This window comes from Sabethes cyaneus, chromosome 2 (genome assembly GCF_943734655.1).
Source record: "Sabethes cyaneus chromosome 2, idSabCyanKW18_F2, whole genome shotgun sequence".
In the NCBI taxonomy this organism is placed as follows: domain Eukaryota; kingdom Metazoa; phylum Arthropoda; class Insecta; order Diptera; family Culicidae; genus Sabethes; species Sabethes cyaneus.
The window spans coordinates 232,855,497-232,870,370 of NC_071354.1; positions in this window are offsets into that span (position 1 = coordinate 232,855,497).

The window sequence follows — 14,874 nt, forward strand, 5'->3', positions numbered from 1 at the left end:
CACCATTTTTTTTTTTTTTCAAAAATAAAAGTCCTCTTGGTTTTACTATCCGCTTTGAATATGACAAAGAGCATCAGCAGCACATCAGCAGATTACTCGGAGTAAAAACATCGATATCTAAGCTCTGATTAAAACTACTTGCATTGTTTTGGTGCCAATTGAATAGCTCATGCACACGGCATAACGAATACATGCATAAATTTTTGTAAACAATTGTGTTTGTCCATGGTGGACGAAAGCAATACTTCGTCATGACGAAGTGCAGTTTCCGTATAACGAATTGCCACTGAACAAGAACATCTGTGCCTGTAAAAAATTTAAATTTTGAAATATTTTATCTGTCTAAATGGGTGTATATGCAAGAAGTGAGATAATTCATTTAAAAACTCGAAATAAAGTGTGAATCATGATTACGTATGACGAGGTGGAACCGCAATGCTACGCTGCTTTTTTGTAAAACTAAAATAAAATTCTTCGCGTAATTTTACGCAAATTCTACGCATAATTTTGAACAAATTATGTCACATAAACTTTTTTCTTATGACGTTCTCAAGTTATTGCAAATGTAAAACCTAAATAATACGTATTAGAGTAACTCTGCGCGAAGTATCCGAGATGTATCGATCTTCACGGATTTGGACCAAATTTAGCAGATTTTTCATTTCAAGTCAGAATGTAAAAATCCTAAATTTGGTGCCGGTTGGTCCTTCCCACGATTAATGCAAGCAACAACTAGCAACATGTCGCATTCTATATGCATTTCACATGTTGCTAAAAAATGGTCTAATCTAAAACATACTCGATGCAGTAACGCGCCACTCCTGTCAAGTCACGTTTTGGGAACCTTATGCACTTTATTATCAAAAATTACAGAACGTATTGACAGAAGTCTTTGTTTAAATAACCTAAAGAGTTATTTTCGAACGTCATTGTAGAATTTCATTTATGAGAGAACCAGTTTTTTTAGTCAATGCTGCAACTATGGCATGTATTTTATGGAGAATCTCTCGTTTACTCAAACTTTTATTTTGTTGCTAGATGCTTGGAACTGAAATCTAAAATGGAATCTTATCTCTTATATTCTCAGTTTATGTTTTGTTTACAAAGTTACATAATGACAAAGTACATTCGTACAAAGTCACATAGTTACTGAGAAATAGTTTCTTTTACGCATCATTTGAATAATTAAGTTCGTAGTTGTTTTTAATCGTTTCTGTGGTCGGGTTCTGCCAAAATGAACAGAAAAGTCTATAGACACGAAAGCTGAAATATACGCATAAGACTCATTGCAAAAAAAATCTTGACGGCCTTATTTTCTTATGTATTTGATGGCACATCGTGCAACATTCTTAAAAAGGTGCAACACGGATTGAGGGGACATAGTACCTTTTGCATCATATTTTTGCCTCATTTCAAATATTTTTTTCTCGATAACGCGCTCGATAACGATTCGATTCGAGTTTCTTTGCATTCTAAACATTGCACTTTAGACAATTATTAACAATTTTGTTTTTATGTGGAAACCACTTTCTCCCTTCCCTACGGCTCCTTGAAAAACGTCATTCAGAAAAAACATGAATTGCAGTACCATGGATTGGCGCTCGAGGGCTTATTAGAAATGAAAAATTCCAAAACGACATGGAAGTGTATTAAATTATCTCGTGTTTGACCCATTCTTTCGAGAAAAACGGCATTGAAGTTTTTATTCGCTGTGCAATCGTTCCAGACATGCGCAGTATAAATAGCTATAACGTCGTCAATTTTCGAAATTCATACAAACGACTTCAACCAAATATGCTCAAAATGTTAATCTTTCGAATTAATTAATAAAAAAAAATCAATTCTTTGGAATTGAAAAAATACTATGCTCCCTTAAACGGATTCGATTTCTTCCGAACCTTTTTATCTATTTATAGCCAGCTTGAATCAAAAACTGACAACCCCGAATAAACTATCAGCCAAATCATATAAGCATTTAATCTTCCTTCATTCAAGAGTAGTTCTGGTATAGCGGATAAGACGGTTGCATTCTATGCGACATGTCATGAGTTCAATTCCGGTTGAAGAAGGAGCAATTTTTGAAAATGTGTGAGTTTTTTTCTGTGCTATTTGTGAAAGTTCTCAAAAGTAGTTGTCTATTTTTGACAATTTCGTTGAAATAAAATGTCGATATAGCAGATAAAGGCAAAGAAGTTTTTGTTATATTTTAACAAAATTATAACAAAACCTGTTAGATATATTACAACAAATTTTGATATAATATTTGTTCTAAACATAACAAATTTTGTTATGTTTTGCTACAGCTGCATATAAGTTCTGATAGAATTTTAGATATTTTAACTACTATCGAGACCAAAATTTTAACAAATCATGTTAGAAAAACCGTCGTAACAGAATATCATGATTTATTATAATTTTGTTACGTTTGTCTGATCGGGTATGTTTTATTAGTGGTTTCGTGAGTCTGTTTTAGAGATTTTTTTAACTTTATTTATAACCCGTTTCGGGAATAAAATGTAGAAAGTAGATCATTAATATTAAAAGCATGTTTTCGATATGAGTCCTTCACAGTTATACCTCCAGCATCACAGCTAACGTCTGTCAAAAGTTATGAAATATACAATTTTGTTGCACCCAAACCGGTCTTTTTACTGCATTTGGACCGGTACTTCAAGAGATAGAAGACGACCAACTATGCTAATTTTAATATGACACAGCTGACACCAGGTAAGCCTACTTTCTATTATGCACAACTTCCGGAAAGTGCACACCAAGTCCGCAAATTAGTTGGACATGGATTATGGGGTTTAACTTTCTGACACCTCTTTGGAGGGATTTCAGGTGGTAGCACACAGTTTTAGCACCGTCCAAAGTTATCCTCTTCTCGAAGTGAACAAATCAGAGAAAGCCAAACTTAATCATGCAGTGACTCACTCATCATTGATGATGTTTCATTTCGCAGAAGTAGGTAGCAGAAGCTTCCAACCGAAATGGAACTGGTAAATTTAAATTATCTCCTTGCGTGAGCCCGAAGTTCCGTGCGAGTTCGGTGTGCGGTGGGACTGGATGTTGCTTCTGCTAATAGAATCATTTATGCTAAATATTTCTTCATTTCCTGTTTGCTTCTCTCGTCGGGAAAGCACTCAACAATTTGGGGCGGAAGGCGTTCCGTGTGGCTGTGGTTTGGCGCGTTCGTCCGAAATCCTTCCTGGCTCACCAGGAACCCGAAACCAAGGCTAAGCTGAGCCTCGTGTAGGTACACGAGAGAAACATATTGCTCGTAAGATATGGCCTCTTGATGCATTCCATGCATAAAAGGCATCCCGGCCAATAAATAAAGCAAAACGATATATTGCAACAGGAAGTCGTTTGTCTTCATTGAGAGGCGGACAATGGCGGACGACGACGGAGTGGTGCTGCCTTTCGATCTGAGTAGGTTAAGGCTGGGTTGAGGTTGATACACAAACCATCCCCTTGGTTGTTTCAGTAGGTCACGGTCGGACCGGTGCTGCTGCGTTGGAAGTTTCGACAAGGCAGAACCCACCCCTTAAGTGTTGAAATTGATGGCTGTTTTTGTTGCTGAAGCAATTCTAGTGCAAGGAAAATTGTTTACACAATCTATTCAAGGTGATTTTAATTGAAGTTTCTTAGAACTCGAAAATCATTTAAAATTCTGAAGGGAATGTTTTGCTTCGCGATACGAAAAGTTTATTTTTTATGGTTTCCCTCTCTGCTTCTTTTGTTGAAACAATAATCATATTTGCTTTCATTGCCAAACCCGTACCGTTCCGATGCCGGCAATTTAGTTGAGCTTCCTTCTTCCGAAACGCCTTATTCATTCGAAAGCTCGTTGCACTCCCCAGCGAGACGGCCGCAGTACTGCACTTATCTGGCTTAAATGTGACTGAAGCATTCGTCTCTCGGGAACAGTTATGGCGGTATCTTGCCAGCTCCATGCAAACGGTACATTCGGCACAGTTGAAAGGACATTTGTCAGCAAAAATGCAAGCCAAAAGACGGCAAGCAGGAATTCGGTTCCTAGCGAGCAGCAGAGCCACAGCAAGAAAAACACATTGCGCTTTGCTGATTCTGCAGCGCCATTCTATACCTACCTCCCCACTAGGTATAGTTAGAGCAACATCTGTCGCCCTGTGGCTAAAACGCCATTCGCCACATCCACACGTTCGCTACATAGGATAAGTAAAACTCTCTCTCATAACCAGCAGCAATTTTCATTCTACCGGCAGAAATTAGTTCCAGAGGGTGAAGGCGGATTGTGGCATTCCGGCACGGTGAACGTAGAAAAACTCATTCCCTGGCCATCATCTGAAAATAGAATTCAATTTCGTGTTCTGATTTTCGTTTTTTTTTTTTGAAAGGTAAAGAAAAACTGGCTCTATCGTTCGTCATTGTCCCACTATTCGAAATCATGGCTCATGTACCGAAAATTTCCTGTAGTAAAAACTATAAGAAAGAATGCATTACTCTCATAACATAGATTTCGACACGGTTCTCGACGACGATGTCGTTCGGTTTCGGCTACCGTTATTGAAAAGTAGCGATACTGCAGCTCTCATATACTTAAATTTGATTTTTAATGAATCATAAATATTATCATAAAATTAAACCGCAAATTACCTGCGGGAACTCGGTCGGTCGGTAGTTTAAGAGAACCGTGTGAAGGCGGCAAATAAGAAAAATATCTACACAAAAGACTGTGCAGTTTTGTTTCCCAGTTTCAGTGAGAACAGATAGGAGCCAAGCGGGAAACTGCAATATACTGAACTGGATATGGTGTGGCAAACCGATTCTGTGTCTCTGGTCCGACTGGTCCCGGTTCCAATTGAGCTTCATTGGTTCGTTAAACTCGCCACAGCCGCCATGACCTAAAAATGCTAGAACAGTGTTATGGCGGTTGCAGATAGTGTTCGTGATATGATTAGGAAAGTAAGTCAAACCATGAAACGCTTATCTGACAGTAAATTGTTCATTAGGTACATTAAATTGTTAAAGGGAATAGTTCTCTTGGTTGTAAACTGTTGAATCGAGTTGCTTCGGATTGTTTTAGTAAATTACAGTGAGTCAAAAAAGTATTCGGACAGCGTCGAATAAATTTTTCACTTAATAATGTTGTTCAACGTGTATTTTTCCAAACAATGTTTAATTCATGACCGTAGTTTTGTACAGTCCAGCAATATAGGGCAGATCGGTATCGATACTAAGGGGCAGCTTTTACACTTACATTCTTACAGTTCTTTCCGAGTGATTCAGTTTGCTCATCCATCTGCGTCCACTATACCTTTTGGCGAAACCTCCTTTTCATAACTACCATCCCTGGGTGGGATTCGTCGTGGGAGATTTCCATTATTCGTAATTTGAGATGTTCTAGAATCCCTAGTCTATCTAGTCCTCTCAACAGAAGGTTTTGAACCTGACAAAACTGTGAGCTAAATGACTGGAACTCCTTAGTAATCTTATTCCATATCGCTGTCTCCAAGCTCTGCAGAATACTTTGCAGTACCATATCGTTTGAGACCCGCTCTTTGACTTTTTAAACCAATACCGCACTTGGATTTGCAGTTATAGCCAATTGTAGCCAATGCACTCTTCATCTGATGATTTATTTGCTATAAAGGGTGTCCCACATCAAATTGCACCACGGAAGAAATGCTGTAGAAAATTACCCATTGGGTATTTTCTCTTGACATTTTGAGTAGAAGTAGTTTAGAGTGTATTGCTTAAACTCTATTTTTATCGCGGTCAGTTTTTCGAAAATTGGAAAAAATGGCGTCTCCTGAAACGCTCTCATCATGAATGATGAGACTTACGTCAATGCGGACATCCGGTTGCTTCCGGGGCTACTGTACTTCACCGCCCAGCACAAGTTTGATGTTCCGGAGGAGCTAAGGATGCAGAAACTTTCATAGTTTCCTACGAAATACATGATTTGGCCAAGAAATACATCATGTGGCAAACGGAGTGCGCCGTTCGTAACTACCGAGACTGTAAACGGGCAGATCTACCTCAAGGAGTGTCCACAAAAGCATCTACTTCCTCTGTCGAAGCAACATGAGGGCCCTACGATCTTCTGGCCGGATCTACCTTCGTGCCATTACACGCTTATATTCAACTCTTCCATAAAAATTCGATAGTTCGTATAAAGAATAATTGACTTTGAAATGCTGGGCGATGGTGACTTCATCATCTGGCTTTTCTATTTGAACAGAAAGAACAAGGTAGAAAATAAGTTACTTGAGGCCAGCATTTTATAATCACTTTACGATTATCTCACGAATTATCCTTCTTCTTCTTCTTCTTCAGCATAAAGCCGGGGTGGCTCGTGCTGTTTTAAGCACTCGTCTCCATTCAACTCGGTCTTGGGCCACTCGTTGCCAATTTCCTAGTCGTCTCAGAAGTCGCAAATCGCTTTCGACCTGATCGAACCATCGTGCACGTTGGGCCATCCTGTTCCTGGTGCTGGTAGGGTTGTTGAAGAGAACTATTTTCGTCGCACTGTCGTCCGGCATCCTTACAACGTGTCCGGCCCACCGTAGCCTGCTGACTTTCGCTAGATGTACGATGGAAGTCTCCCCAAGCAGTGCCTGTAGCTCGTGATTCATACGCCTCCGCCATTCTCCGCTTTCAGTTTGTACTCCGCCAAATATCGTCCGCAGCACTTTCCGCTCGAACACGGCAAGGGCGCGTATGTCCTCCGTGAGAAGCGTCACGGCTTCAAATCCATAAAGAACAACCGGTCTAAATACGTGTTTAGTACATTGTTAGTCTCGTGCGGCGGCGTATGCTTCCTGATCGTAGTGTTTTACGAAGGGTAAAGTAGACCCGATTTCTCGCTTGGATGCGCCGCTGCATCTTCTTACTAGTGTTACTGTCCGCGGTCACCAGCGATCCCAAATACACGAACTCCTCTACCACTTCAAGTTCGTCGCCGTCAACGGTTACCGCCTCTTCCCTTCATGTATTTGGTCTTCGAGGCATTTATTTTCAGCCCAATTCTCCTAGACTCCACTTTCAGTCTGGCGTAGATTGCCTCCGCCGTCGCAAAGTTCCTGGCTATGATATCGAAGTCATCTGCAAAGCCTAGAAGTTGGCTACCCTTGGTAAAAGTCGTGCCTCTCGTTTCGATGCCCGCTCGTCGGATCAACCCCTCAAGAGTGATGTTGAACAGCATGCAGGATAAACCGTCACCTTGTCTTAACCCTCGCCGCGTCTCGAAGGGACTCGAGGGTGTCCCAGAGATGCATACGAAACACATCATTCGATCCAATGTCGCTCTGATCGGTTGCGTCAGTTTGTCCGGAAAACTGTGTTCGTGCATTATCTGCCATAGCTTGTCTCGATCGACTGTATCGTATGCTGCTTTGAAATCAACAAAGATGTGATGCGTGGGCACGTTGCACTCCCGACATTTCTGCAAGATCTGTCGGATAGGAAAAACTTGGTCCGTAGTTTCGCGAGCCCCCACGAAACCCGCCTGATAATTCCCTACGAAACCTTGTGCTATCGGTAACAACCGGCGTAACAGGATCTGGGAGAGTGCCTTGTAGGCGGCGTTTACCAGCGTAATACCACGATAGTTGCAGCAGTCTAGCCGATCACCCTTTTTGTAGATGGGTCAAACCACTCCTATCCATTCCTACGGTAGCTTTTCCTCCTCCCAAATCCTCGAAATAACCCAGTGTTGAGTCTTTGCTAGCGTTTCTCCGTCGTGTTTATAAAGCTCTGCCGGTAGGCGGTCCTTCCCAGCGGTTTTATTGGTCGTCAGCAGCCCGATTTCTCGTTTGACTTCTTGGAGATCAGGTGCTAGGACATCACTATCTTCCATGGGCGCTCCTAGGCTAATTTCCGTTCCGCCTCCTTTTGCGACTTCGTCATTGAGGTGTTCATCGAAGAACTGCTTCCATCTGTCGACCATCTCACTCTCGTTTGTGATTAGATTCCCTCCCTCGTCTCTACACATGTCAGGTTTCGGTGTGTAGCCCTGCCGAGTTTGGTTCACCTTCTCATAAAACTTGCGCGTGTCATTAGCTCGGAATAGTTATTCTAATTCTTCACGATCTCTGTCCTCAGGATCGTGGTCAACTGGTTCGTAGCTCGTCGGTATTTGGCCAGGTTGTCTCTAGTGGTAATACTTGGATAATTTTTCCAAGCAGTTTTGCCCCTCCACCGCTTGTTGGCATTCCCCAGCAAACCAATCATTTTGTGCACTCCGAGGCTCAATACCTAGTGCGCTAACGGCCTCTCCGATGGCCGAGCGTATTCTGCCCCAACCGCCTTCAAGGTTTGAAGCACATAACTCCTCGGAAGAAGGCAGTGTCCCATTCAGTACTCGCGCGTAGTTCTCGGCAGCTTGTGGGTTATCTAGCTGCCTGATGTTCAGCCGAGGAGGGCGGTTTTGACGTGTCCGGTATACGGTGGACAGCTTTGAGCGCACATGTACTGCTACTAGGTAATGGTCAGAATCAATATTCGCACCCCGTTTGGGAGCATACGTTCGTGATGTTAGAGAACGTGGTCAATTTGGTTCATTGTACGTTGGTCAGGTGATCTCCAGGTGGGTTTGTGGATATCCTTGCGCGGGAAAAAGGTACTTCGGATCACCAGGCCTCGGGAAGCTGCCAAGTTTATACATCGTTGGCCGTTATCGTTCGTGTCGGTGTGCAGGCTATGGGGTTCTATCACTGGTCTATACATTTCTTCCCTACCGACCTGAGCGTTCATATCCCCGATGACGATCTTGATGTTCCGTGATAAGCAGCTGTCGTACGTTGCCTCCAGCCTCGCGTCGAACGCTTCTTTCTCATCGACGGGTCTACCTTCGTGCGGGCAGTGCACGTTAAGAATGCTATAATTGAAGAAACGGCCCTTTATCCTCAATACACACATCCTCTCGTTGATCGCCTTCCAATCTATCACGCGATCCTGCACTGCAACACAGCCCGTTCCCAGTTCGTTGGTAGTGCCACCGCTCTGGTAAAACTGGGCCTTTCCGCCACGGATCTTCCATACCTTCTCTCCTTTGCGACAGATTTCCTGCAGAGCTACGATGCCGTGTTTGCGGGGTTCCAGCTGTTCTATCAGCACCCGCTCGCCACCAGCGAAATTTAGCGATCTGCAGTTCCAAGTACCGAGTCTCCATTCGCCGTCCTTGTTCCGTCGCCTAGGTCGATGCCGAATATTCCGCTCCGAATATGCTTGAATGTTGTTAGTTTAAGTTTATTTAGGTGTGTAGCCGTTCTGGGGCAACACTACCGAGTCTCGCGATGGGGCTGCAATCTTATAGTGTCGAGACTCACTATACCTCCTTCCCGGTCAGTATACGACCTTAGTTTCCACCGGGGTTGGTTACCCGATCTCCGCTAAGGTTGCTCGTATTCCGACTGGTACCACGAGGAGGTCGGGATCGGAGTGGCTGGATAAGAGGCTAACGACCACTATGGGGTCTATATTCCGCATTATTCAGCCATCTACCAGGCATACTCTTTGTAGTGTTTGTTTTTACAGGGTCTGTGGAACATCTCTTAATCGCGCTTATTGTTAACATTTGCCGATTCCATCACATTGACCAACGTAGATAGAGTTAAGGTGGTTTATTATTGCTCCGCTCTATTAAAAGTAATTTGATTTGAGGCGATTCAGTGCTGTGTTCAAAGTAACTTATCCGATAGGGTTAATAACAACTCCAACATTTTATGCTTGCAACGGCATTATCAATTGATATAATCAAACTAAGTCCATGTGTGTGTGTAGCACCATGACGTAAGTCTTACTTAACGTAGTTTCATTTTCGTATTGTGTCTTTCTCGGTGTGCACGTACCAGAGTTTGAGTTACGGTCGTTGATAATAAATAAATTGTTAAACGGTGCTACATGCGGCACTATTTTTCGTGACCTCAGACATCACGGCACAAAAAGAGGATTTGTATTCTATGCACTAAATACAATTGGTCGAGACGGGATCTGTTGAAAACCGTAAAAAACCGCAGGAAAACGAAATGTTAGAACTGCAGGGCTCAAAAAGGTTGTTCGAAAATGAATTGGTCGCAGTTGCGACCGGTTCGCACGGAAAATGGCAGTTCAGCTGAGTATCAAAAGGAAAACTGTTTGTCGAATTTTGAACATGGATCTGGATATGAAAGCATTCCCGAAAGGTAAAATCCATGGATTAACGGAAACAACTGCTGCTCCGTCGGCACGGTGTTTCAGAAGTGATCCATTTTGATGAGAAGTTGTTTGTTCTTCAAACACCGCATCATGCTCAAAATGATCGGTTGTGGTCGGGTTCGATCATGCACGTTTCAAAGCACAAACGGAATGTACCACGATACCAAAATTCATCAGGGGTCATGTTATGGGGAGGCATTTCAAAGAAAGGGAAACTTCCTCTTGCATTTATCGACAAGGGTGTGAAAGTTAATGCAAAATACAGGATCTGGAAATGGTCTTAGAACAAAATTTGACGTTCGAGGAATGGTAAAGAAGATTACGGCTTTCAACAGGATGGAACTGCAGTCACACTGCAACTCTTGTGAAGATGTGGTGCATAGTCAATCCGACGGATTTCATATCGAAAAAGAAATGGCCTCCAAGTTCTCCTGATTTGAAACCATTGAATTTTTGTAAATGGGTTACATGCAGCAGAAGCTCAAAGATTATAAATATCATAAATTGGATGAATTTAAGTTAGTCATCAACAAGATATGGCATGATATTGCAATGTAAGTAGCGCGTGCCGCATGTAACGACTTTAAAAAGCATTTGAAACGTGTTATCCAGGCAATAGAGCAAAGAATGTTTGTTGCGTTCAGTATCTATGGGTAAACAACTTCTAAAAGTAAAATTCTAAATTCAGCCTTTATTTATTTTCCTCTGCGGCTGTGAACATGTTGTATGCATATCTATAAGGCAGAATCTGTTTTATATACTGTGTATACTGTATACTGTGGTGGTAGCTATTGCAGCTGCACCGTATCTACATCTGGTGTACCGCAAGGCTGTGTCCTCGGACCATTGTTGTTCTGCTGTTATCCAGATGTATGTTGATGTCGTACATCTATACATCAGTCGTCTTGGTTGGCACATTGGAAATAACCAGGATGTGAATGCGGATCTAAGAATAATTTCAGAGTGGTCACGGAGGAGCGGGCTTGTAATCCATCCTACCAAAAGTAAAGCGCTGTTTATAAGAAGTCGACGACGGCGAGAAATTGGCTCTGTATCTCCGGTATCATGCATAAAGATAGACGATAAGATCATCCAGTGGTCGGACAATGTGAACAACCTAGGGTATACGTTCCAGAGTGATCTTCAGTGGGATGGCTTAATAGGCCAACTAACGGTGTGGGAAGATTTACGCTGGTCTACGAACACTATACTCCAGTGTTTCTGCTGCGCCGGTCGACAGTAGGCTGAAGCTATTTAAATCGCTAATCCTGCCACACTTTTTATTCGGGGATGTTTTCCATATCCGCCTCAGTGCAAATTGGTTTGATCGTCTACGTGTGGCATTAAATTACTGCGTACGTTTTGTATATGGTTTAACCCGATATGATCATGTAAGCCATCTACAGAAGAATTTGCTGGGTTGTTCTCTACAAGTTTTCTACGCATATTCGCCCTGCATGTTCCTGAGAAAATTAATGTCTACGCAAACCCCGGCCATACTACATCGAAAACTGATAGAATCACATGCCGTCGTTTGCAAAACTTAGTGATTCCTGCAAACAATACAACGAGTTACGCCAATTCACTGTTCGTTCGAGGTGTTACTAATTGAAATAGTTTACCTCCCATAGTAAAGCGTTCTTCATCGGAAGCAATTTTTAAAGGTGACTGCATAAGTTTTTGGAACCGTAGTTAGATTGGTAAATTAATTTATTAGTGACTAGATTTAAACAAACATTATAAATTGTAATTACTGTGACAAACCGGAGGTAGTATTTTTAAAAGGTAGAACCTTACACTACTGAACAATAAACAAATGACAAATGACAAATTTACAAAAATACATGACGTTGTTTTAGTTCGAATACATATGTGTCACACTGTACACGATTTGGGCTATGACTGTCGTCATGTTTTTTTAAACGAATTTGTTTGTCCTGAAAAGGACGGTATTTGTTAAGTGATGAGATTGACGGGAATCTAGACAGGAATCTTGATAGTTTTGGCACGTTTGGCAATAGAATGGCTTGAAAGTTCGGTAATACACCAGCTTGGGCAATGATCCCAGTCACAAATTTGTTCAACTATTCATTGGTTGGATGACCAGCTCCAGAAATGATGTGGGTAATTCTGGTCTTCTTGTTGGCAAGAGCGCCATAACCTGTCCTGTTCAAATGATTCACATTTTCTATCATAGCTGCTAAAAAGACGGGTACAGCTGCACTAACGCGTTTAACGTAATTCCCTGTCGTATCAAACGGTAAATATGGTCTAGCGGGAATTCGAAACCGGCATGAATTGAATGGGACTTTACCAATGTTTTTCTGCAGCGTCAAAGTATGTTGAACAACTTTCCATTTCAATCTGCTGCGAAAGAAATAGTGTGTAACTGATGCTGTCCACCGACTTACCTCTCGTTGTATACCAGTACCAGAGCAACCATTTATGAAAAGGTTCATCTACGCAAGTAAGGAAGTGGCAAAACTTGAAGAATGGGACAGACTAAGCAATTGGAACTGACAGATTATGCCAATCGTAATAACAACAAGACTAGAAGCCACTTATGTCATTTGCAGCTGACCATCCGTAACGACAAATAATTGAACAAACTTCTGAATGAGGTTACCGTTGCCATCGTGGTGTACTGTCGAACATTCAAGCTGTTTTGATGTAAACCGAGAAGAAAATCCAAATCTTTGACTGCTACCAGAAGAACACAAATTTTCTTCTCTTTCTACCAGCAGGGAACCGGAGTGTCTCTTTCCGTACCAAGAATTCCGTTGATCCAAGAGTTCTGAATCTATAAAATAAGCAATGGTTGAAAGTGGAGAAATTGGCAAACTCGATTTTTCAAACTAATTTTTAATAATTAATAATGCCATAAAATATAGTTGTTGTTTAGGCTACCGTTCTCCAATCCCCTAGAACATCAGCTGAACGTGTATCGTCCTCGACAGCGAGGGGCCCCGTAGCCGCAAGATTATCGAGTCTGCTTTGACAATCGAGTGGTCGTGGGTTCGAATCTTAGTAGAATCAAGCCATTCGATGTCAAGTGACATAAAATTGAATAAGCATATCCGCTCATTCAATAGCGATTATAGCCAAAAGAAATGCAGTGCAGGTCATACAGCAAACACCCGGGCGATATCACAATAGATCAACTATACCGGTCGCAGTGATGAGTCCACGCCTGGAAAAACATCGTCCTCGACAGCGTGCACATTCAACAGGTGCGGGGCCTGTCCCAAATTCTGTGGTCTCATTGCTGTAAACTATATACAGCAGTCCCACGAATAACCCAGCTAGCACCAACTCGTATATCAATGTACGAAAACTATCGTAAATATCTCCTAACAAACTCGAAATCTTAACTAAAGCTGGATAAAGTGGGATCAAGTTGATTTTTTGTCGTATATAATGATAATGACTGACATACATACGATTTTCAGCACAAAATCGTAGAATAGTACGGAGCGACTCGCGCTTAATCGGATATTATCGTATATAACTACTTATATAGTCGTAACGCTCAAAATTATTCGTAATCACGTATATCGCCTCCAAAATAGTACGAATATGCCAATTTTGCGCATGAAATACGTTTTATTTAGCATGTATATCTGTACGTAATGCTGATTTTTACCTTTTTCATACATATGAAAATGCTAGCTGGGAAGGCGGTGGGTAGTGCTGCACGCTTACGGTGATTTCTTAGTTGCCTATAAACGAATAAGATTGCTTTTTGGTACATTGTTAGTACCTGCTGTACCCTAGTTAACTGCCAAAAATGAACTTTATTGGTTAATAGGCGTGTAGGGCGCTATATCTCTGCATATTAGCGTTGGTAAGAGAAAATATTTATCAACTTAGGGACTTTATTGACTCGTTTCATTGGGCCGTATGAACAAAAAATATAGAGCAAATGCTCGCATACGATTTAAACGGGAAAAGCAAAGTAAACTGTTTTATTCATACGGCCTATTATCCCTGAATTTTATTTTCAGGTATAATAAGTTCAAGTTGTCATGTAGTTTTCGAGTCTCGCATGTGCATACCCAAGTTGCAATGTGAGTTTTATTGTACTCTTATGGTGGTCTTGAAGATTAATTTTGGTCTTTAATGCCACCATAAGAGTGTCATAAAACCCGAATTGTTACTTGGGTAGTATTTTTCAATATAAATTAAATTATGGTTGTATATGAGCACCATTGGCATTATATTAAATTTGTTAAAAAGGTATTCTTTATATTTTAATTTTCGTAATTACTGGTTTTACAAGAAAATTTTCGAATATTCAGGTTAGTCTCATATAACTGGTGCTTACATATTTACATTATCATCTAGCTCCCCCCAACAATTCCTTTCCCGAAATACTTGTGAAGATGCAGAGGATTTCCTGGTCTTTAGTAGCAACAAGTATTGGACTAACATTCCTTCCCACCTCACCAGGACCCGCATTCGGATGTGGCCGGCGTCGGTATTGATCAGCATGCAGGGACCTGATAAGGTTGCACAATGAGGAATAGCGTGCTGTCCCAAGTATGCTTTTTCCAGCCATCATTTTGCAATTTTCATCGGTCCTGGTCAATAACGGAGTAGCAGCACACGGGCGGTATCCTATGCTTATGCTTAAAAATGAACTTTATTGGTTAATGTACAGTTGAGATATCGCGACGGGCATAGAGCTCCACC